The sequence below is a fragment of the Mustela nivalis genome (assembly GCF_964662115.1).
Source record: "Mustela nivalis genome assembly, chromosome: 3".
Lineage (NCBI taxonomy): Eukaryota > Metazoa > Chordata > Mammalia > Carnivora > Mustelidae > Mustela > Mustela nivalis.
In genome coordinates this window covers 107,731,727-107,754,087 of record NC_139022.1, presented here as the reverse complement: position 1 = coordinate 107,754,087, position 22,361 = coordinate 107,731,727, and the positions used below count along the sequence as shown (strand labels likewise).

Sequence of the window (22,361 nt, the reverse complement as noted above, 5' to 3'; positions counted from 1 at the left end):
CGTTAAGAAAAATTATACAGGCAACATGGGGTATTATAGTCTTCCATCTATCAAATTGGTAAGGCTTTTTAAAAATTTATACCTCACTTTCTAAACTTTTAACTCTTTTTTTAGTGATCAGGCAGTGAACTTTCTTACTCTTTTATTGTCAATTTTGATTTATTCTTTTGTGAGTTTACCGCTTATGCTCTTTGCCTCGTTTTCTCCTGTGTGATTCATTTTCAGATTGACTTACAGAAAATTACTACATTAAGGATATTAATCCTCTGCTGCCCAAATTGCAAATACATGTCTCAGTTTGTCTTGGTTTTATTCAGTTGCATCATAAGATAAAATGCAATTCAATTTATCTTAGGATGTTTTTGCTTCAAAATGTGATTCAGCTGATCTATCTTTTTCTTTGCACCTCCTTCCTTTACTGTTTTTATTTTTTTAACTTCCATCTGTCTCCTCGGCAATATGACATAAACATTCATGTTGAATATAGATTTTATCCTGCTGTTTGAAATTGAACTTGCTGCAGCATGAACTAAAGAACTGAGATGTCAGAGTGGGTGGCTTAGTGATGGAAGAAAGTGAATGGAAACCCTATCAGCTGATTGCCCAGGAAAATGAAACTAAGTAACCCATCCATCCTGAAACTGACATGTAGGCTGACCCAGTTACATTGTTTTATTTTATAACACAAATATGAGAGAAATAAATGTCTGATGTTTATTTCTTGGTCTGGTATTTCAAATTCCTCAGGAAGCTCTCACCATTTCTTACCTAAGTGATGGAATTCATAGGTGTTTTCTTTAAATACCTTAAAGTGTTCCTTAATTTTCTTCATAATTATTAAAAGCTAACATTTTATGACTTTGAACATTTTTTAGCATAGAACAGCACCTAGTATACATGTTCAGTTAAAATGTCATCTTTATTCTGCCACGGAGCTCAGAAGCAGGACGTGCCATCCTGACACCAGCCTAGAGTGCTTGGACCAGATGCCTCTGTGCTCCTCAATTTCTTCCCTGTGGAAAGGAATAGAAATCTTGTAGGTCAACAAGTTTGGGGTAGATACCAATTTGTGGAACTTTTATAGATGATCTCATTTATTTATATACATGGGGAACAGTACCCAAAAGGCAGGAAGGAGCCATACAATATACACATGAGCTATCCACCATACTGTTGAGAAATATGACCGAATGCCAGTGCAATGTTACATTTCCCTGGCCTCTCTTCGTTTCCTTCCTTTGATCTATTCCAGACAACCCATTGACCAAACCCAACCAGAAGCCAGAGGGCAAGAGAGCCTGGGCAGTGTGGCTTATAGAGGTTATAGATTCAGGATCCCAGCACAAGGTAGAAAAAAGTGGAGGACGGATCTCATGATAAGCAGCAGCACAGAGAATAGCTAGGATAAATAATAGAAGAAAATTAAAAATCCTTCAAAAGTCCACCAGCCAGAGGGCGTGCCTTGGCAGCTCGTGCGGTTAACTGTGCCTTTAGCTCAGGTCCTGACCTTAGGGTCCTGGGATTGAGACCCATGTTGGGCTCCCTGCTCAGTTTGGAGCCTGGTTCTTTCTCTCCCTCTGGTCCTCCCCCTGCTTATTCTTTCTCTGTTCCTCTCTCTTTCTCTCTTCTTTCAAATAAATAAATAAAATCTTTTTAAAAAATCTATCATCCAAGGTAACCTTGATTAACAGTTTGGTAAGTTTGCAATGACTTTGTAATATGCATGATTTTTATATAACTGAGATCTACTACATAGTTGCTTTTTAAGGCATTGTTAACCAGGGAACAATTAGAAGTCCACATCAAAAACTATTTAGAGAGTCTTTTCAATAAGTGGTGCTTGGCAAATTGAATAGCTACATATTGAAGAATGAAACTGGACCATTCCCTTACACCATGTACAAAGATCAAACTCAAAATGGATGAAAGACCTCAATGAGAAAAGAATCCATCAAAATCCTAGGGGATAACATAGGCAGTAACTTCTTTTACATCGGCCATAGCAACTTCTTTCAAGACATGTCTCCAAAGGCAAGGAAACAAAAACGAAAATGAACTTTTGGGACTTCATCAAGATGCAAAGCTTCTGCATAGCAAAGGAACAGTCAACAAAACTAAGAGGCAACCCACAGAACGGGAGAAGATATTTGCAAATGACACTATAGATAAAGGGCTGGTATCCAAGATCTATAAAGAACTCCTCAAACTCAACACCCAAAACCAAATAATCAAGTCAAAAAATGGCAGAAGACATGAACAGACATTTCTCCAAAACAGACATACAATTGGCTATCAGATACATGAAAAAATGCTCTACATCACTAGCCATCAGGGAAATACAAATCAAAACCACAATGAGATACCACCTTACACTGTTAGAATGGCAAAATTTAACAAAACAGGAAATAACAAATGTTGGCCAGGATGTGGAGAAAGGGGAACCCTCTCACACTGTCAGGAATGCAAGCTGGTACAGCCACTTTGGAAAACTGTATGGAGATTTCTCAAGATGTTAAGGATAGATCTACCCTACTACCCAGCAATTGCACTGCTAGTGCAAATTACTACTATCCCAAAGATACAGATGTAGTGAAAAGAAGGGGCACATGCACCCCAATGTTTACAGCAGCAATGTCCACAATAGCCAAACTATGGAAAGAAGAGAGATGCCCTTTAAACAAATAGTTAAAGAAGAGGTGGTCCATATATACAACGGAATATTGCTCAGAAAGGAAGAATACCCATTATTTGCATCAACATGGATGGGACTGGAGGAGATTATGCTGAGTGAAATAAATCCAGCACAGAAAGTCAATTATCATATGGTTTCACTTATTGTGGAACATAAGGAATAGCATGGAGGACATTAAGAGAAGGAAGGGAAAAATGAAGTGGGGGGAGGGAATCAGAGGGGGAGATGAACCATGAGAAACTGTGGACTCTGGGAAACAAACTGAGGGTTTCAGAGGGAAGGGGGATTGGTTAGCCCATTGATGGGTATTAAGGAGGGCACGCGTTGTGATGAGCACTGGGTGTTAATATGCAAACAATGAATCATGGAACAGTACACCAAAAACTAAGGATACTGTATAGTGACTAACATAACATAATTAAAAAAAAACCCATTTATGGAAGGGTTTGATGACAGATAATCATCGCATTTGAATTTTTTTTTAAAACTCTACTGGTAAATACATGCACAGACATATGTACCCATACAAAATGACCCAAATCATTCAATGAGAGTATTTTTTTCCCAGGCTGAGTTTTTCAAATGCAGAAAACTATTACTCTGGATTCTTGAACTGCAATTGCTCTCTTTTCTTACACTGTGCAACTATTCTTTTGTGAGAAACGATAAGATTTTTTTGTTCATTAATTTTCAAGTCACAGTATCATGAGTATGTGATCAGGGATGACAAACGAGTGACACATTGACCGCCATGTTCCATTTTGTTTCCCTAAGACAGACATCTCTCATTGATCCCTCCTTCTTTCCCATGGAGTGCCTGTGTGGCTCAGGTTGGTACCCAGCACAGCAATCCTTAGTACAGTAAGTCTCATCAACTGGGGACTATTGATGCCCTTTAAGTTTAGCAATCATTAAGACTGGTAGTATACTGCCTGATAGTTTCTATGGCCATCAACCATAGCAGAAGATTCCTCCTAAATTTGAAGTGTGGAATATGGCACCAAAAAATTCATTTCTTGGTCTCAGCAGAACTGCAGAGGCAGGAAAAACATTAGAAGAAAATAAGAAGACATGAGGCTAACGTTGCACAATTCTCCAGGAGAGCAACGCAACTAATTTTCAGGTTGGAATCTCCATAAAAGAAGAAGTACAAATCCAGAATTCCCTCTCCTCACATTCTTGGAGTTTATAATCTCAGTCATTAGTGGAAGTCTATTTTGCATGCTTAGGTATCTAAGAATGTCTGGGTCCCAACTCTTTCTTTCAAAGCCCTCTGAAAACTGCTCCATATAGAGGGGTGAAGAGAGTCTGAAACCAACCAATTTTTATATTCTTTATAAGAAATTGTGTTTTCCTTCCTTGTTGTTTATAACATAAAAGTAAATTATTCTTAAAATTCAAATATTTTGCTAGAATGCATTTTAAGTGAAGCCCCTCTCTTAGGGGTCCCAAAGGCCATCTATCACTAGGTTTGAACATTCACCAAAACGACGCACAAAACTCTGCATGTAGTGTCCTCATGATTACGATTTATTACAGCAGAGTCATGGGAGTATGCCACTAGCTTATAAGGGAAAAAGCACAAGCGAGTCTGGAAGAATAGAGGTGCAGGCTTCTTTTTGCTCTCTCCCTCCTGTGAAGGGTCACACACAGCTCACTCTTCCCCTGACAAGGAAAACAGAAGAACATATGTGTGAGGTGTCTGCCCAGGAAAGCCTGTTAAAGACTCCATTCTCAAGATTTTTATGTCTGATCATACAGGCACTCCACTTAGTGTGGACCAAAACTCCAGACTGCCAGAAGGAGAGCAGGCATTCAGCATAAACCACAGTATTTGTGAAAAACAGTTTAGGCACTGTGAGCCACTCCTACCAGGTACACAAAGTTTTCTATCAATGTTGGGAACTACTGACCAGCCAAGTTCCCAGATGCCAGCCAGCAAGGCTCCCTAAGAGTAGCAATTTCAGGTCTGCTTTATGAACGCTATTCTGCACAGCCCTCTTTAAGTTTATTTTTCTTTCAAGTGCGATGAGCCCCTTCAAGTTGCATACGAAATAAAGTTTTCTTTCATTATATCTTTAATTATCTCTTTTGTTGAAGTTCTGAGTTTCTTCCTTAGGATGTTCTAGAATTCTTTCTTTTTTTTTTTTTTTTAAGATTTATTTATGTATTTTAGAGAAGGGGAGAGAGTGTGCATGCAAGCTGGAGGCAGGGTAGAGGCAGAGGGAGAGGTCTCAAGCACACTGTGCTGAGCTTGGATCCCAACATGGGGCTCGGTCCCATGACTCTGAGGTCATGACCTGAGCCAAAAATCATGAGTCAGATGCTTAACCAGCTGAGCCAATCAGGCAGCCCATTGGTCACTCTGTAATTCTTGGGTTTGGTAAGATAGTGAAGGGGACACAAGCTCTCCTCTTCTTCCTTGTCGTTTCTGTCCAGTTGCCCTTCTCCTCTGCCTTCTCTCTGAGTTTCATGCTCGTCCTCCCTGTTACTCATTCACTTTGGTGTGGTGTCAGCCCTGCTTCTTATGCCCTGATTGAGAGCTGATTGATTGATTTTTTTTTTCTGCTATTATATTAGAAACATTTAAACTGCAAACCTGAGTGCTTTGTTTCAGATGTATTTTCTTCTTCTTGTGTCTCCCCCTCCGCTCCTCCTCCACAGTGACAGGTCTATCTAGATCCATTATTTCCTTGAGAGAAGATCTGGTGGCTTATGCCTATTGTTGCCTCTGTGATAACGGGGTATCTCAAAAGCCCTATCCAGTAGTTGAGTCATAGACTGTGGTTCCTAGTGACTAGCGGGTTTGCACTGATTGAACATCCATTAACTGAAATCCTCCTTCTCCTACCCCGCTGGAGAGCTCTCTGACACCAGGAAGAAATGGGGATCGTGGAAAGAACAGTGTGCTGGTGTGCCTACCTCCAAGCTGGGTCGTCTGTAGGCTGTGACTTTCATATCATGTCTGTGAAGACTCCCTTCCTGGCTACTTTGGAACCTCATTCCTCTCCATCCACATTTCCAAGATCATGAGGAAAGGGTTGCCTGTAGATGCAAAGAACACTGGATCCTGTCTCAGGGTTTTGGATAGGTCAGCCCTGTGGTTCTGGTTTTAGGGACTGATTCTCTGGCTCAAGAGTGGGGGGTCCTGAAATGGCATTTTGAAAAAGAAGATTTTATTTATTTATTTGACAGAGAGCATAAGCTGGGGAAGGGGCAGAGGAAGAAGCAGGCTCACTGCTGAGCAGGGAGCTGGATGTGGGTCTCCAACCCAGAACTCTGAGCTCATGACCTGAGCTGAAGGCAGATGCTTAAGGACTGAGCCACCCAAGCATCCCTGAAATGGCATTTTTTTAAAAATCCAGTTTGTTGCCTGGCATTTAGTTGAATATTGATCTTAATTCACAGAACGATGTTTTTACTGTTTCCAGTATCATCTTAGGTATTTTCATGAGTTTGGAAGGGCTCACAAGGGAGCTGTTAACCAAGCATCATTTAAAAACTCAGGTTCTAAGGAACCTTCTAATTAAGGGGCTATCCGGGCTCCCGAAGAATAAAGCACTGTAAGCAGCCATTGGATATTAGGTCTCCTTAAGGAGCTAGAACAGATACATGTGGAAAATAAGCCACAATCCCAGATGGTGTGTTTTGACGGTTGCACTGGGAACACAGGGGGCCAGGACTCCGGCACTCTGGCTTCCAGGTCCCACCTCCAGCATGGGTTTGCTCTGTGACTTCAGACAAGGCAGGGCACCCTTCTGGAGCTCTCTGGACTTGTTTACAGATGAGGGGATTGGTCTAGAACATTTCCAATATGCCTCCACCTTTAATGTTCATCATCTTTTTCAGCTGCTGTGATTCAGTGGGAATTCTGTAGAAAGGAGGGATGGGCTATCCTTGGCTGATGGATCACCTCCAAGGACCAAAGAAGAAGAAAGTACAGACCCCTTCCAGAGTCCAGCCTCCAAGCTGGGAGTGCCCTGCATCCTGCCAGGAGGGTTCAGCTCTAGCCTCTCTTGCCTGTCTCTTCGTCAGACACAAAATGGCCTGTAAATGATAGGAGTGTGCAGTTTACAAAGGTCTTGTCTGTTGGAATCATCTGCCTGTGTGCATGTGTTGTTCGGTGTAGCAGAAAAAGGATGTCAGGCCACATCTGAAAAGTGAGGAATCTGTTCTCCCTTTTATAACTGATTCATAATTTAGCCATAAAGAGTTGGGCATTGCTTCATTCTGACAATGAGCTGTGAGCCTTTTGTCAGGCTGTGTTTAGACAAGGGATATTGGGCACGAGTGAGTAAGCTCTGATACATCAGGGTGTGCAAAGACCTCAGGACCCATCCTGGAGCCTCCTCTGCTCCAGGTAGGTTTCCTTCCTGTAGTCAGAATTTCATATTCTAGTGTCTGACAGGCAGAGGTGAGTCAGCACCCATGAGAAAGAGCAGGGAGTGGGGAGGAACTGCTATCTGAGGAGGCTGCTCTTAGGGGTGACATTCCCCCTACCGCCACCTTGGGGCAGTGGTATGAAGACCTGGGGCCTCAGGGACTGTTCTTCCCATGAGGACACTGCTGGCTGGATGTCTTCCTGAGCGGGAGGCCTGGCTTCTATCTACCCTTTCTCTTGTGAGAGCTCCCTAGCCCCAGACAGGATAGGAGGGGCAGTTAGCTAATTTAGCAGATTATAAGACACCTCCAAAACCAGATATTCAGGTTAACGTGAAATTCACTTCTAGGGCATAAATAATCTAATTGGCTGTTGACACACAAACAGAATAGATGATCAGAAGCTCTCCCTTGTATTTGGTGTACTTCTACAAGGACTTATAGCTCACACTGGTGCCTCTCACTCATACCCATATCTGAGGGAGAGACAGGAGTGGGGAGAATCGTTTTTACAATTCATAGCTGTGAGGTGTTGCAAGAGAGGGAAATGAACACATCCCAAAAGCTCCTTCTCTATGGTTTTCCCTGACTTTGCTGCCTGAAGGCCTCGGGCCCAACGGAAAGATCGTGGCCTTCTCTTTGGTTCCCCAGCTGGATCACAGCATCTTTCACACTGTCTAGTGTTTGTTCATGGGTCTGTCTCTCCATCAGTCTGTGCTCCTGCAGGTTGAGAATTCTGTCCACTTCTCACCTCGGACAGAACCCACGCAGACCACGTGCTCAGCACTGAGTGGTGAAGCTCTGTAAATAAGTCAGCTCCAGACCTCGCTAAAGAACTGAGAGGACAGCATTCCCCAGAAGACAAGCTGTGTCTGTCCACCCAGACAGCCTGTGTGCATTCAGTTTCTGTAACTGATGCATATTTACTGAGCATCTACCAAGTGCCAGGTGGATCCCGAGGATATAGCTGTGAACAAGACGAATAAGATTCTTGCCCATGAGGGGTTTAACTATAATGAGAAGACAGATAATAAATAGCCAAAAAACCCCAAATAGCAGCAGTGTTAAAGGAAAGAAAATATGATGACAGGAGTGCCAGGGGTCCTTTAAAGTGAGATCTGAGGGTAAAACGAAGAGAGAGTAAAGAGCATTTCAGATGGAGGACACAGCTAGTGCAAAGGCCCTGAGGCAGAACTCAGCTTGGCATGTTAAAGTAACAGGAAGAAGTCCAGATGGCTGAGGAGCACAGCCTGGAAGTGGGGAGTGGGTGGGGTGGGATTAAAGAAGCGGACGGGCTGGGCCAGATGGCCCAGATCAGTCTAAATGCATTGTGAAGCCACTAGGTGCTTTGAACTGGGTGGAGGAATGTGGCACAAATCTCTTGATGGAAGCATTTCGAGAAGCTCTTGTGATAAAACCAGGGTCTCATCCTTCTGTGGGGATGACCTTTCATGCTCTTGTGCTGCTTTTAAGGAAGGGAGATGACTTTCTGCACTTTTGCTCCAACCTTGTTTGCTTGGGCTTTCTGGTGCATGTCGGGACCTATAGAAGAGAGGGACTGGCTCCCTTGAGGATGGAAAGCACAACTTCGGGCTTGAAGGCACTGAACAACTCCACACTGGCCAGACCTCTCAGTTGTAAGTGACAGAGACCCCATGCAAATTAGCTGAAGTCAGAAAGGGAATAATCTGATAAGGACAGTGGTTGAACTCACCTGAGGGGCTCAGTGTCAGCAGGACTGTCTGTTGCTTGGCTTCTCTTGCTCTGTTTCTTTGTTTTGACTTCATTTTCCCTTAAGCTAGCAGAGCTTCCTCCCAAATGCTCTTTGTCCAAAGTGGAGTCTCTGTCCTGGGCCCTGTGCCTCAGGGGGGCCATGCTTTGGAGTAACTTCTTTGAAATTACCAGAGCTGGAGGAATCAGTCCCATCTGTATGAGCTCTGGTCCTCTTCTCTTCCCTTTAGGGCCTCTGAGCCTCCTCCACCTACATGGATTCTACCAGATGCTCTGAGGAACTTGAGGGCTCACATCCATGGGGTTATCGTGGGGCCCTGTGGACGGGCACCAGTTCCACGATGCTGGCCTGGTGAGTAGGAGCTCACTCTCCCAGAGCAGCATGGTGTTTCTCTCATGGAATCTCACAAGATAGCCCCAGAATGGCACTGACCTGCTGATTTGGGATGACTTTTACTCCTGTGTGACATAGGATGAGTTCAGAGCCCTGGGCTACCCTGGCTCTTGGGCTCCAGCCACATGTCAAGGCTGGAGCAGCAGTCTCTCCTCTTCACTTCCTGGTCGCAATGCACCTATAGTGCATGCCCAAGGGCAGCATGTTGGCAGCAGGCTCCTTTACCCTGTCCCTGTCCCTTGCTACTGCACAAACCACACCCACAGGTCAGGAGCTCTCCCACATGGCCATGCCTGTCTCCCCAAAGGGTTCTGCTCCACAACCCCAGTATGCTATCACAACTGACATGCTGACTTGGTGGCCTCCTGTGTTGGTGGTGATCCGTGCCAGACAAGGGACAGGTCTTCTTGTTGCAGATCAGGATAATAAAACATCTCTGGCTTCTGCCCTCAACCACCGGCATCTTTCTAACCCATGTTTTCCTTTAGCTCTCTTCCATTTATGACTGGATATGAAACCTTGATGGGGGTGCCTGGGTGGCTTAGTCGTTAAGCATTTGCCTTTGGCTCAGGTCATGATTCCAGGGTCCTGGATTAGAGCCTCTCATCAGGCTCCTTGCACAGCGGGGAGTCTGCTTCTCCCTTTCCCACTCTCCTTGCTTGTGTTCCTTCTCTGGCTATGTCTTTCTCTGTCAGATAAATAAAATCTTAAAAAAAAAAAAAAAAAAGGAAAGAAAGAAACCTTGATAAAGCCAGGACCAATGGTCTAGTCTCAAGAAACAGATTATCTAGCCAAATGAATCTCAAAGTTGCTCAAGTTTTTTCATTTTTACTCTGAAAATCCTGAAGGAGATCTGAGTACACGCTTCACGGCAACTCTGTTCATTTACACCTGACAGATCACAGCTGCTCCAACATGAATTTCTTCAAAATTTTTACCCTTGCCAGAGTGCCTGATCTCCCCACAGCCTGTATGGACTTTTTTCTTTACTTCTACTCCGCCTCTTGATCTTTCATTACCTAGATCTCTGCTGTCCAGTGTGGTGGGCCCTGTCCACGTGTGGCTGTTATGCACGTAGAGTATGCTGGTCTGAATGGAGATGGGCACTAGGTGTAAAATACACATGGGATTTTGAAAACTGGATATGAAACTTAAAAAGGAAATTTAGGGGCACCTGGGTGGCTCAGTTGGTTCTTGGTCTCAGCTCAGGTCTTGATCTCAAGGTTGTGAGTTCAAACCCCATGTTGGGCATGGAACCTACTTAAAAAAAAGGGGGGATTAAAAATGTCCAACTATTTTTTTATATTCAATACATGTTGAGATGATAATGTTTTAAATATATCAGGTTAAATAAAATGTGCACTTTTATTTGTTAATTTATTAATGTTACTTGTTTCTTTTTGCTCTTTTGATATGACTACTACGAAATTTAAAAGGACATATGTAACTCATGTTATATTTCTGGAGCCCCGTGCTGAGTCAGATCAACTGAGACTTTGCAATTTTCTTTTTCCTCCTGCTGCTTCCTCATTCCTTCCTGGTTCTTTCTTCCTCGCCCTGATATCTTGATTTGAAAACACAAAATTTCTATCAAGTGGTCTGGGAGAAACGAAGCTCTCCTCAGATGGGGGTATCACAGCGCAAAAGCTCTAGTAGAAATACATCATTCATTTCTGTCTCCTCCCACATATGTTAAACCGTGTTTACATTACAATAGACGTTTCAGGAGATCAGGGACTTCCCTGTCTATTGAAATTGCCATCACAAAATGTACCGCATAGAAAACAATATTGAGTATAGGAAAGACACGATTTTTTTTTCTTTCCTGAAACCCAAGTCCACATTTCACCCTAGAGTTTAAATTATTTCATTCATGACGGAACTCCTTGCTAATGTCTGCTCTTTCCAGCCCTGCCAGGATTCCCTACTTCTTAGTGACACTCTTGTATAAGACAGTTAGCTCTTTTTATTTAAAATTGGCAGGCAACACTTTCCTATTTTGTTTTTCTTCACTTGGATGAATGTCTCATTCCGAGTCCGTCATCACCAATAAATTAAGAGCCATTTCAGTCTTCACTCCGGGCGTCTGTCCTGAGCCATGAAAGCCGTGCTGCCCTGACTCATACCTCACATAAAATAGGTCTGAGCATTTAGGAAAATCAAGCCAAAAGTATTGCTTGATCAAACCTTATTATAAGAGATAGAAAGTAGTTATGAACACAATAAGAGGATTTGTCCGAAGCTTTGAAATATTTTTTATTTGATAATCTTTTAAATCCTTTTTTTTTTTTTTAATAGAAGGGCAGTGCTCAACGACAGCTCATGGGAAATGTCTCCAATGTCTAAGTGTTCACATATGTGAGAACATTGAATGTGGGTTGAACACATGTACTTGAAACAAGTCATGGTTCAAGAACAAGAGAGGATCTTTTACTTGATGATGATTCTCCCTAGGTGAATAAGGGACTCATTTACCCTGTGTGGTTGCAGCCAAAGATTTAAAAGCTAGCTATTTATTGTTATCGGCTTTTGGTTTTATAACTCAGAAACAAACTTGGAAGATGGTTTCCTGGAGTCTCCAAGGACCTGGGAGGGGTGCAGGGAGCGGGGGACGGGCAGGAATCCCGCCATATGCTTGTCTTTGCCCGTGAAGAGCACCCACATATAATTTTAGGATTTATTAGTTAGTGTTCACTGTGTTTTTTCTATTTAATATTTCAGACAACTGCTTGTTCATGTTCACTGAGGAAGAGGAAGTAGCATGTTGCGTAATAAAACAGAATCTGGAGAATTAACGCTGATATTTGGTAAGCCATTTCCTCTTCTTACTACAAGTGTCTAATTCATGCTTTCCCCAGTAAGTAGCAAAATTGCAGTTCTCATCAGAAATTCTGAAGTCGAAATAGAAGTCTCTGAGGGCCTGGTTGACTCTGAGGTGGCATTTTTCTCAAGAGTTTTTGGAAGCAAGGGGCTGTTCAGAATTTTGACATTTGTGCTGTTACCTGTGATGAGATGAAGGTACAGGCAGGTGCAAACAAAAGCTTCTCAGCGTTTGGCTCAGAGGGCTCAAGGGCTTCACACCCTGAGCTGCAGTTCCCATGTGAGAGTGAAACCTTGTGAGAGTGAGGCCTTGCGGTGGGGCAGAAGTTGTACAGTGTGCTGGAAACATCCGTGGAGATAACAGACACTTAAGCAAAAGTTGGAGAAGGATGAGCCATTTCTCCTGACTCAGAATGAAGCAGGCTGCACTCCTCAACGCCCCTTCCTCCTACCCTAGCCCCTCTGCAGTCTTTTCCTCAGCTAGATGTGATCCAAGGGTGTGTGTCCCCAAGGATCTCAGGACACCTCCCAACAGCTTCTGCAACCTGGTCCAGGCCTAACACTGGAGCAAATCCTTTACATATGTAAGGTAAATTTGCCTTGCTCTCATCTGGGGCCCTATAAGGTGCTGCCTTCCCTTCACGTACCCAGGTGAGACGTGGAGAGATAGACTCACTTTTAACTCTGTTAAATATTCTCCATCTTAAGTAGTGTGTACTAAGGAAGGAACACCTCAAATTTCTCTTGAGATCTATGGTTTGGTGCTAAGAAGATAAGAAGGCAGACATTTCTGGCTCTTCAGTAAATTCTGCCAGGTGCCTGCAACCTTGTCAGTACAAATACTGATCTTAGAGGAAAAATGAACTTCGAATGTGACCCACACTGATGCTTATCAGAACCCAGTTTAAAAAAAAAAAGGCTTGCAGAACCCTAGAGAAAGTAGGTACCAAATCATGACCTTGAAAAGACACCTACACCCCCATGTTCATTACAGCACTATTTATAATAGCCCAGATATGGAAGCAGCCTGATGTGCCTTTGATGGATGAGTGGATAAAGGAAAAGGGGAGGTACACACACACACACACACACACACACACACACACACACAATGGAATATTAGAAAAAGTTATCAGAAGAAAAAAAAAAAAGGAATTCCTGTCATTTGCCAGAACATGGATGGACCTTGAAGGCGTTATGCAAAGTGAAGTAAGTCAGACAGAGAAAGACAAATACTGTATGATTCATTTATATGTAGAATCCTACAAAGAACAGATTGGTGGTTGCCAGACTTGGGGGTAGGGTAGAGGATATAGGATAGAGGACAAAATGGGTGAAGGGGGTAGAGAGTTACAAATCTCCCAATATAAAGTCCTGAGTGTGTGGACTGAGTGTGACGTACAACATTGTGACAATAGTTAATAATACTGGATTGCAAATTGGAAGGTTGCTAAGAGAGTAGACCTTAAAAGTTCCCATCAGAAGAGAAAAATAAGTGTAACTATGTATGGTGATGGATGTTGACTAGACTTACCAGGGTAATCATTTTGGGAGATGTATCAAATCATTATGTTGTACAAATAAAACTAATGCAAGGTTACATGTCAATTATACCTCCATTAAAAAAAAAAAAGGTGTGTGGGTGCATGGCAAGGGCAGAAGGTGAAAGTGATGAAGGCCTTCCAACACTAAAGGAGCAGCTGCTGGGGCCCCAGTTCCCTGGGGAGGAAGACACAGGTCACATGGAGGCGGTGATGATAGGGGGAGCCCTTCTCCCTGCATCCTGTTTCTAGACATTAAATATCTGGTTCATTGCCTGAGCAAATCACTGAATGATTTTCATAGCATGAAGGGAAAACAGAGGAGGAGTCCAAGCCTAAATGCTAATGCAGTCTCTGCATTAAAAAAACATTTATTATGGGTTTGAACTGAGGCCAGGCTCAGGCTGCCAGAGGGAGCTGGAAGGAGAGATTGGAGAGCGTGTCCTTTGAAGTTGGTGGTCAGGTTTCTGCTGGCTGTGGTAGTGAACCTCGCTTATCCCACCAAAGAGTAAGGCTATTATTTAGAAGGGAGGGGGCCCACATTTGAAGTTCTGTATTAACATTACTACAAATGATAGAAAACTGTGGATTTCCAGACAGCTTTTATGTTGCAGAGACCAAAGCAAGTTGCCTAATGTGGGTTTTGCCCACTCCCCTTAGAGGAGTAATTTTAAAGAGCTTTAATTTAATGAAACAAATTTCCATGCCAAGAGTCCCCAGGGTGGGTGGGGACAGTTTGCAGGACTGAAGGGCTCTCAGGCCCTGCCTGAATTTTCCAGGCTGTGGAGTTCTCCTGGGCCTGCCTCTGCCTGAGGGTGCAGCTGTATGTGAGTAGCCCTGGGTGCTGAGCCACAAGCCAGGATGAACAAGAGTAAACGGGCCCCACTTCACCTTCACGGCAGCTCCCAGCCTAAGGGGGTGAGGAAGAACGGGGAACGAGGACATCCAGTGTGAAAATAGGAAGGGCCATGTGAAAGTCAGACCATGATGGGGAGATCACCACCAGGCAGAGGGGTCGGATGAAGAAGGCATAGTTATGATGCACTTCCAAAGAGGGGCAGGATTTGGACAAGAAATAAGTGGAAGACAGCTAGAAACGGAGCACGTGGGAAACTTGGAAGCATGCTTAGGGAAGGAAGAGCGTTTAGAGAGAAGGCTGAGAAGACTTGTCAGGGTCAGGTGGGGAAGGGTCTGGCCTCCGGAGGGAAAGAGCCAGGGGCAGCTACAGTGGCCCAGGTGAGAGGAGCCCAGCCTGGCCGTGCCATGTGGACAGGACTGAGACAGTGGCTCTCAGCAGTGGCTGCACCCGGGAATGGCTCTGGGAGCTTAAAAAGTGTGGCTGGGACGACAGAGCCAGAGTTCTGGCTTAACTGGTCTGAGGTGTGGTGGGTGACATTGGGTTTTGCACAAATCTCCCCATTCTAAGATGCTGCCAAGGTAAAGATTGGCTCATTTGCAGCAGATTTGGATTCAGTGGGACTTGTTCTAGAAGTTTGAGGTGATGCCAGTAATTCTGGTCCATAGACCACTCTTGGAGTAGCAAGAGGGTCTACAGGACTTAGCCATGCAGAGCACCTGTCTGCTGTTTAACCTGGGGAGGAAAAGCAGAGAACATTTGACCTCTTCCATCTGGTATGTTCTGGGATGCTGACCCTTGATGAGAGAAGGCAATCTTGTTCACTTGTGGTCACAGCCCTTCAGGGACATGTGGGGACTTTAAAAAATGAATCACAGAGGGACGCCTGGGTGGCTCAGTGAGTTAGGTGTCTGACCCTTGATTTCAGCTCAGATCATGATCTTAGGATGGTGATATTAAGCCCAGTGTCCAGCTTGGCACTGAGCGTGGGAACTGCTTGGGGTTCTCTCCTTCTCCCTTGTCCCTCCCTGCTCATTCTCTCTCTCTCTCTCAAAATAAATAAATGAATTAAATAAATAAATAAATAAATAAATAAATAAATAAATAAATGTATATCTATATAAAACAACAGATAAAACAAAGCACACATAACCTCAGGGCTAGAGGAAGATCTCCCAGGGGTTGTATGGACAAGCATAGCTTGTACCAGATTCCATTTGTTCAGCTTCCATAAGTGTGCTCTCCCACAGCAGATCTGCCTGGGATCACCTCCTCCATGCTGACCTGCCTAGCCCTCCTCCCTCTCCCTCCCTGTCTCTTCTCTCACATTTGGTAAAGGCAAGATTTCCCTCTCATTGGGCTTGCAGTGGGTGGGGCATTGCAGCCACATACAAAGATCCCCAAGATACCCACCGAAGGGGCCATAGAAAATGCAGGCTCTCAAGATCAAAGCAAGAAGTAGTGACGATATTGCACCTGGCTTCATGGGCATAGAGACTTCTCTGTCTCTGCTAGAGTCAGAACCCATAAGGGAGATGGTTCTCAGGAGGGCCCACAGCAATGTGTTTATTCAAGTTAAAGAAATGAAATCAGGGGAGCCTAAGTAGTTCAGTCCATTAAGCTTCTGACTTTAGGGCAGGTCATGGTCTCAGGGTCCTGGATCGAACCCCATGTTGGGCTCCCTGCTCAATAGGGAGTCTGCTTCTCCCTCTCTCTCTGCTCCTTCTTCCCTGCTCATGCTTTCTCTCTCAAATAGATAAAATCTTTAAAGAAAATGAAATGATACTTTTCCAACCATAATTAAGTCAGCTTTGGTTAATATTGACAATGAGAAATGACTTTGCAATTAGATCATGTAAAAAATCTAAATAATAGTAATAATAATAGCACACACTTGTTTAGCAGTATGGACCAATCCTTATTCTAAACACCTCATATGCGTCAGCTTATTATAATTCTCCCAACAGCCCTATAATTCAGTACCACTATTATTCCCAATTTATAGAGAGCCCTGACTTAGATGAGGTTAAATAACTACCGCAAGGTCACATGGCTGGTAAGGGGTAGAGTGATAGAAAGCAGGCATTTTCCATAAATTGCATGAACTAAATCTATATTTCCAAACTTGACAAAAATATAATGGGATGTCCATATTCAAAATACAATACTCTAGCATCTTTGGCAGTTATTTAAATGTACAATTAAAATCTTTAAATATCACCTTTAACGTTTGACTCAGTGGCCATGCACATTGGCCCCATCCCACCTTTGTGAGGTTCAGTCCCTCATCTGCAAAAACAGAACAGCCATCTCTGCTCAGCAGGGTTGTTGAGAGAGCCCAAGAAGTGGCCTGGCCTGAAGCCAGTTCTGGATGAATGGCAGATATTATTAACATGGTTGGCATCTGGAAAACCATCTTGGCCTGTGGTGGGAGCTCCCTGAATAGAAGCACCCTTCCGCCTCATTAATGATTCGCAGATTGTATTCCCATGGAATAGAACACCCTGATTGGGGTGGGGGGTAGCCTGATGCAACTAGGTTGCATGCCTCCTCTTGTCTTCCCTGCCCCAGCTTCCTCGAAGAAGACATCACAGTGCACCCCCTCCGGCATGCCAGTTCTGAGGGATAAAGCTGCACAATGACATCTCTTTCCTATGATCATTTGACTGGTTTACATACCAGGTCACCACGAAGAGATCCGTGAATCAGTGATCGAAAGCTGGGAATAGGGACATGAGTGAGGCAGGCACTTCCTTGTCTTCACCAAACTTGCAGTCTGCGTATCACCAGATAATTGCAACACTGACAAGTGCCATAGTATAGAAGAAATCAGGGTGAATGCCAGCCCAGAAAAGGGTTATCGAAGAAGGGAAGGTTTCCTGGAGGAGATGTCATCCAAACTAAAATCAAATGGACAAGTAGAAGCCAGACGGCAGAAGCAACATGTCCATCATCGTGGAGGTAAGACAGAGTGTGCTGAGCTTTGAGAACAGGAAAGCTTAGTAAACTTGACCACAGAGCTGAAGATTTCCCAGTCCAAAGCATGATTTCTTGCCTTTTTTGGCCCTCCCAGTTGATGGTATGCTTCTGGAAAACACAAAGAATTCTCTACATCTTTTGTATTTATCCCCAAATTTGCTCATTTCTTGCCTCCTAGGGCTCATCTCATGCATCCCTGGGTCTGGGCAGCACTGCATGGAACCCAGTCTAGCCAGGGCCAGGAAAGGGGCTAACAGAGCCCTGTCTGCTCCTGTCTGCTGGCCCCTAAGATAGGAGTCCCCAGGAATCCATGCTCTAAAATATCTTTTCATGCATTGTTCCAAATCCAAATTATGTAAGCAGCATTTCACCTGCAAGTGGCATACACACCCAGTAGCCCTGGGGCTGGGGTTTTGGGCCTGTAGAATGGAGGATATGTGTGGCTTGTCTCAGCCTGCCTTTCCATTCCAAGACCTGAGAAGGGCACAGAATCAGCAGCCAGGACGGGAGAACAGGAGTGTCCATTTACGCTCTCGCTCTGTGACCAAAAAGATCCCATCCCCAGCAGACAGACGCAGCCTCTTTTGTTGCTTCCCTAAAGTGACCCTGGCCACTCTCTCACCCTCGCACTTCCTGGGGCTTTCTGTTCCAGTCTGCAAAATTAACTCCTGCAAGTGACACAAGAAACAAGGTCTGCTCTCTGCAAGGCCAAACCAGCTGAGGTCAGATGTCCTTTGAGGCATGAAAGCCAAGATTTTCTGCGACTTTTCAGAGCATTCCCAGTTGCAAGATTTTCTTGGAAATCCACAAGTAAAGAGCTACTTGTGCTCTAGAATGAATGAAGTGCATTCTTAGGGTTGGCTCTGGAGTGCTCAATGATACCATCACACAGGCAAACAGACTCCCTATTTGTGTGCTAGAGAAGGCCACGTTGATGTCCGACTAATTTATATGTTTCCAGTTTGAGCAATTCAGTTTATTTTCCTTGTGATTGTGATGAGCAGGTTGGCTAGCAAATAAAAAATCAATAGAAGGAGACTTCCCCAAAAGTGAGAAGAAGACTGAAGCAAAAGGCCAGAGCCCTCAGCTCTACTGGCCTGGCCTCCAGGCCTGGGACCCCTGGCAGCCTGACTGCTCCATGGACCAAGGTCTGAGGTTGAGGAAGAAGTTCCTCCACACACAGGGACTGGCCACTTGAACCATGCTGGAGCCTGCCACTTCTAGGAGCTCTTCTTTTTGCTCTCGAAAGTAGTCCTGACTGTCCTTTATGAGACCCCGAACGTGTGTGTTTTCCAGGATGTCTCTCCTGACAATTCTCTTTTGGCCTGGGTTACTCCTTTGGCTGGGTGGGCGTGTGCCCCATCTCAGCCGGTGAGCTCCCTGAAGCTGGGAGCACAGCAGCTCCTGTCTCCTCAGCAGCTCTGGAGGAAGCATTTCATCGATGGTAAACCCAGGGTCCCCTGCTATGGATCGAATGTATGCCATTTCTTTACTGCCAGGATGTGGGACCCAAAATCCAGGTCCTGTCTCTCCCCATGGTCCAGGACTGTTCTTCTAAGTGTGCAGTTTTCCCCGCCACCTTTTTCAGGAGACGCCTTGCACCAAGGTGCTCGTGTTTAGCCTCAGGCAACCCCACTCAACAAGGGCCATGCTTCCAGCCAAGGGAGTCCCTCTGAAACGCAAACACAAACAGGCCATCCTGCCGGGACCAGTAGCCGCCTGCTGTTAGCTGGGGAGGAAGGACTTTCATTCATTCTTGTCACCGAGCTGGCATGGCGCCAAGCCCCACATCTGGAAACAGTTATGAAGAAAGAAAAGGCATGAAAGCCTGGACTTCGTGACCCTGCCGTCTTCCTTTCTGCTGCTTTATTTATTAATTTACTGGTGTGGGGTGATCCACTCAGGTCCCCAGCAGAAAGTTACAGGCACCAAAGTTACAAAGAGGCCACGACAGCCACCATACGCTCTGAAAACGGGCCAAGATCTTATTTATGGGGTCTTGGAAAGACTTTACATCTAAATAAACATGTTTTGAAGTTGCAGAGTGTATTGGACTTTAATCAGCAAGCCAAGCCTTTCTAAGCTCTGCCTCGAGCTTCGTGCTTCTCCCTGATTTGGCCAGACCCAGCCACATCTGTCTCCAGGGCTCACTAGGATTTGTGCTCATAGGATTTGGACACAGAGATAGAGTCTGCTGTTTGCACATCACACAGACACACACACTCACACTCATGCTTGTTGCTTACCCCCACGTACCTCCTTTAAACTGCAAAGGTGGCTGACCTGTCTTTGCATGGCCCTGGTGTACTATGCCCTTAGTGGTGGATGGGACCCTGAAGACAAAATGTTCCCCAGGCTTAGGGGCACATTCCAGAGTGCTGATCGGTTGTGAAGTTTGGAAAATGTCCACACCGAAGATGGGTTTTTTTGTAAAAAGGACCAAATATCAAGCCTTAAGATATGTAGTAGATTTCTATACAGTGGTGGGGGGTGGTTCTAAATAGAATAATCAAGATGGCCTTTTCCTTGGCCATTAAGAATGGATACATGAGAAAGCAATTCTTCTAGGCTCCTGTATGTCCCAGGAACTATAGAGCTCTGATGAGAACCAGAAACCTAGACGAGCAATATGTATGTCGCTGGTACTAACCCTGCCTCTGGTTTTTGGTTTGATGAGTTGCAGTCTACCTTTGCTGACTTGGCTTCCCTCCCAACCAAATGATGAATCACCTCTTCTGGGAAGTATCCCCCCCCCAACCCCCGCCACTGCCCTGCCGTACTCCCTCACCATTGACTAGCCACCACCACCCCCTCACACCCTGTGTGGTTGGGTACTTTCCTTTGGAACGCCTGTCCACGGATCCATGTATTAAGCTGTTATTTCATTGTATATGCGCCTAGCTCCCCCACCAGACTGAGTGCCTCACGAACAGAGAATGACTGAGTCATTTCTGGAACTGCCACATGCAACCTGTTGCTGAACTTGTAGCCTGAGTTCTGTGAGTGGAGAATCAGTCCCAGACCATTTTCTGGAGCAACACCATTGTCCGTCCATACACCGGCAGTAGCGTTTTTTGGTAAATGAGGTAGAACAACAGGACTTACTCAAACTGTGGCTCAACCGTGACTTCAGAAATGTGCTCATTAATCTAGACAAATCTTTTCTACAGATGCTGGGGTCATTTTAATTCTTCTGTTGTCCTGGGATTTTGTTGTATTAAATGTTAATTCAAGGGACTGTGCCATTCGTCTGAAGAATTCTCAGGCACGGATAATTGGTTTGAGCACTAATTTAAAAAGGTATCAAAGGGAAGTTTGGGGTGTTTTGTTTTGTTTTGTTTTTTTCAGTGAGCCTGGATGAAGTGTTGTCACATGACGGGTTGTGCCAACAACCCAAAAAATTACCTCTCACTTCTTATTTTACCCACTTTTACCATACTTTAAGAGAAACAATGACTGCTCAGTATACACAGTCCATCCCCAGTGTGAAATATATTAGGAAAGAAAATGATCCGTCCTGCCAACCAAAGAGTCAGGCAGAGGTTATTGCCGAAGCACAGAAGGCTGCAAAGAGGGGTCTGGATAAGTAAAGTGCTTGCTGCAGTACGTTTAAAAATCCACGTGAGCTGAGACCCTAAGTTAGCAGTGGGAACCTAGAGAATACCCCAGGGTAAATTGGGGTGTGGCTGGAGAAGGTCCCATCTGGATTGCTCCAGGCCATTGGGAGCCCAAAGTCAGTGCTGCAGACAGGTCTAGACCCTGGGGGAAAAGACCGGGATGTGCTTCACCCAAATTCAAGAAAGCAGCCCCCTTCCTGCCCATGCCGGCAGAGTAGCATTTTTATTGGTTTAACTCCCTCCCTTCTGGAGACTTCCTCAGAGGAGGACTGTGCCACTGGGTGATTTGGAGGAGCCGAAAGTTGCCACAGCAGAAGCCAGCTGAGAATCCCCCCGCCTGTATCTCAGAAACACTGGCTCACTTAGATTCACCCAGCGGTAAATACAGATGGTCCTTTTTGCAGGTGGGGAGGGGCCTAACGGTAAGCTTGCGGAGGACGGCTGAAGAATTCTTGTGGATCCACTCAAAGGAACGCTGAAGTTCCCGTGAGAGTAAACAGCGGTGCAAGCTGCTCAGGCCACTGTGTCTCCGTCCCCCGGGGCAGGAGGGGAGTGGTCGAGGGTCACTAGTTTCCTCTCCCAAACAGCCTCATTCACCAGAAACCCACAGGGGTTTGCTCAATGAACGTCTGTGCAAGGGAGAGAAAAGAAGGTTCAAGGACTCTCAAAAAGTGTGCAGCCCACCCTGCCGAACAAGGGGGCAGCACACGGCGGTGTAGGCAGGGCCGGTGCCAAGAACTGGGCTGTCTCTGTTCAAAGCTTACTAGCTCCATCGCTTCTCCCGCAAGTCCCTTCACCTCTCCCAGCCTTGCCTTCCTCGTCGGTAAAACAAGAAAAATACCCAAACCACAGGATTATTTTAAGGACAAAATGACTTCATGGGTGGAAAGTAATTACAGCAGTACCTGCCCTCGGTGAGCTGCGTCCGTGGGCTCGTGTTCCGTGTGGTGCATGCATGCTCAGACACGCTTTCCTCCTCGGACTGCCTCCCTGCCGCCAGGAAGCTCATGGTCATTCCCAGACACAGCCTCGTCTGGAGGAACCCCGGGCTCCTCCCTACTTTTGCTGTCTTTAGAAGCAGCAATCCAAGCCTCTTTCCAGGGCTCCTCTAATTACAGCGTTTAGGCCATCCCACCCCAGGGAAAGGTCAGGGGCCCCCAGGGTGGAAGGCTGAGGAGGAGATGCTGGGGTAAGGCTGGGGGTGGCGGGGAAGCCAGCAGCAGAGAGGGGCGGCTGGGGCTGACAGGTGTGCTCTGGGCCGCGTCTTCTGGGACGGGCCCTGAGCCCGACTGCTGCGTGAGCAGAGTGGAGGGTCCAGGGAAGTCGGGGTGTGTATCACGGAGCACTCAAG

At 45.3% G+C, this 22,361-nt stretch overlaps 2 long non-coding RNA genes across 2 annotated transcripts in view; one reads left to right on the top strand and one right to left on the bottom strand.

Moving 5' to 3' along the window:
• The window catches only part of LOC309861767, a 56,466-nt gene extending 44,462 nt beyond the window's left edge, over nucleotides 1-12,004 (top strand). The window contains exon 3 of the long non-coding RNA XR_014310188.1: nucleotides 11,919-12,004. This is a non-coding gene — a long non-coding RNA (uncharacterized lncRNA). The remainder of the gene's footprint in view (nucleotides 1-11,918) is intronic.
• Nucleotides 901-22,160, bottom strand: LOC309861766. The gene is made up of 2 exons (XR_014310187.1): nucleotides 21,916-22,160; nucleotides 901-1,013 (listed from the first exon to the last, which is right to left on the bottom strand). It is a non-coding gene; the product is annotated as an uncharacterized lncRNA (long non-coding RNA).
• Nucleotides 22,161-22,361: the final 201 nt, after the last annotated feature.